Source organism: Gracilinanus agilis, chromosome 6, assembly GCF_016433145.1.
Source record: "Gracilinanus agilis isolate LMUSP501 chromosome 6, AgileGrace, whole genome shotgun sequence".
NCBI lineage: Eukaryota > Metazoa > Chordata > Mammalia > Didelphimorphia > Didelphidae > Gracilinanus > Gracilinanus agilis.
In genome coordinates, this window is record NC_058135.1 from 27,069,865 (window position 1) to 27,072,909 (window position 3,045).

The window sequence follows — 3,045 nt, forward strand, 5'->3', positions numbered from 1 at the left end:
CTCCCTTGTTGAAAAAGATTAGACTCACAAGGCCCATTTCCATCCCATGCCCAATCATTATCTTTTTATATGAATGACCTTCCTTTGTCTATGGTTATCCTATTCCAGGAAATATTAAGTCACTACACATTACCCTGCCCTCCGTTTCTCAAGGATAGCTTTGTCTACTGGTGATGTTGTGTCTTTCTCTCTAGTCTCACAGACAAGGTGGGACTCCAAATGGACAATAAACTTTTTCCCTCTTTGTAACATTGCAATCAATTCCATTCCCTTTATTAATTTTTTATGATTTTAGGTGTTAATTTAAAAAAAAAAGCTTTGGTATTTCAAAACTCAACAATCATCCATCATTAGAAAGCCCAATAATTCCCCTCCCAGGCTCATCAACAAATGGCCTGAAATTACAAAAACACACAAATCTCCATAGGCTAAGAAATAGTACTTTTGAATTTAACACAGTAATACTACATCTTTCAATCAGGCTGTGTATATCCTCCTGCCCTTGTGAAGATTCCCTTCCTTTTCATAATATAAGAAATATCTTTTTTTTACATATTAGTTTATTACTTATCTTTGTCAAAGATTCTTTTATTTTTAAATTTTGAGTTTCAAATTCTCTACTTTCTCATTCCATCTTATGCAAACTAAGAAAGCAAGCAATATAGCAACTATACATGTAAATTCCTTTTAATTACCCCAATAATGATAAAGTTATTAGGACTTATATGTATCATCTTCCCATTTAGGAATGTGTAAATGGTTCAATTTTATTGAACCTCATGATTACACTTTAATGTTTACCTTTTTATGCTTTTTTCCTATATTTGAATGTCAACTTCTAAGCAGTTCTAGTTATTTTTAACAGAAATGCTTAAAAGTTTTTTATTAAATATTCATTTTCCCCTGAAAAATTATTCTCAGTTTTGCTGGGTGGATGAGTCCTAGTTATAATCCTAACTCTTTTGTCTTCTGGAATATCATATTCCTAGCCTTTCGTTCCTTTAGTGTCTAAGATGCTAAATCTTGGATGATCTTCACTATGGCTCTATGATATTTGAATTGCTTCTTTCTGGCTACTTGAAGTATTTTTTCTTTGGCCCAGGAGATTAGGAGTGTGTCTTTAAGATTCCTGTGAGGATTCATTTTGGGATCTTTCAGGAGATGAACAGTGGATTCTTTCAATTTCTATATTAACCTCTGAATCTAAGATGCCAGGGAAGTTTTCCTTATCATTTTTTAAAATATGATGTCTAGGTTCTTTTTTTTTTTTGGTCATGTCTTTCAGGAAGCAAAATAATGCTTAAATAATCTCTTTGATCTGTTTTCTAGGTTTATTATTTTCCCAATGAGATATTTCCCATCCTTCCTACTTTTTCATTCTTTTGACTTTGTTTTATTATTTCTTAATGTCTCATGGAGTCATTAGCTTTTAGTTACTTTAATTTTTAGGTGACAGGTCCTAAGGAGTTTTGACAAATATTCAGGGGACCCAAAGGGTGAGGAGAATGAGACATGGGGAGAAAGATGACAAGTGTTAGCAGGGCCAGTGAAGCTGGTAGCAAATAGAGGCAAAGTTTATTGATTATAGCTAGTATTTTATAGAGAAAGTGATGTAGGCTAAGGGATTAGGTAAGCCTTTTGCAGGGACAATGGTTAGTAATGATTTATAACCTTAGTACAATGACTTAGTTTACCTCATCAAAACAGACAGGGTTTTCTATAGGATAATATTTCAATATGTCAATGTGTAACCATCTAGTCCAGATTCTCAGGGAAATATTTGGTTTCAATGGGTAGAACAAGGACAGTACAGGAGGGAATTTGGGGGCCTCATGTGATGCCTAGGCTACGTGACTGATTCTGGCCAGACCATAGCTTCCCAGAGACCTTGCAATCTGGGGTTCACTCTCACTACATTAAAAATTAGTTTCTTCAGTGAATTTTTTGCTTCCTTTTCCATTTGGCCTATTCTATTTCAGGGAGATCCCCTCAGTGATTTTTTTAAAACATTTGGTCAAATATGTTATTAAGGTGTCATTTTCTTCAGTATTTTTTGTTTCCTCTATCAAACTATCAATTCTTTTTTCATAATTTTATTGATGACTGTCATTTCTTTTCCCATTTTTCCTCTACCACTCATTTCTTTCTTTAATTTTTTTAGGAATTTTTGTTGGATTTGGGTCCAATTAGCATTTTTCTATGACACCTTTCCCCTAATTCTTTTCACATTTTTGTCTTTTTCTGATTTTATGTTTTGGTTTCCTGTGCCATCATAGTAACTTTTTTGGTTATTTTTTTTTAGAGCCTCTTTTTTAACTTTGAACTTTATTAGGCTCCACTAACCTGGAAATGTGGAGGTTTTAAGGTTTTGGCTTTTTCACTTTGCAATTTTCATAGCTAATTCTAGGGATCTACTTTTTTTTGGGGGGGGGGGTGCTTCCAAGGTGGTAGAATCCTAGAAAATGTATGATCACTGCTCTCCTGGTCTACACTCTTGTCTTTACCAAGGAAGTATCCCTTTATCCCCTGCAGTTGTATACACTAGCACTCCTCTTTGACTAGGGATCCTTCTCCTTTATGAACAACTACCTTCTCTGCCCTGGGACTGAAACCCAGGATTATTCTTGGCCAATAGAGTTATCAATCACTCTAGCTATACTCAATGCCAGCAAAAGGTACCCTATAATCTCTTTCTGATCAGTTGTCCAATCCCCTTACCATCTCTGGGCTGGGAATTCTGGAAGGAAGGAAGGAAGGAAGGAAGGAAGGAAGGAAGGAAGGATAGAAAGAAGGAAGGAAGGATAGAAAGAAGGAAGGAAGGATAGAAAGAAGGAAGGAAGGAAAAAAGAAGGATAGAAAGAAGGAAGTAAGGAAAGAAGGAAGGATAGAAAGAAGGAAGGAAAGAAGAAAGGAAGGATAGAAAGAAGGAAAGAAGAAAAAAGGATAGAAAGAAGGAAGGAAGGAAGGAAGGAAAGAAGGAAGGATAGAAAGAAGGAAGGAAGTAAGGAAGGAAGGAAGGAAGGAAGGAAGGAAGGAAGGAAGAAA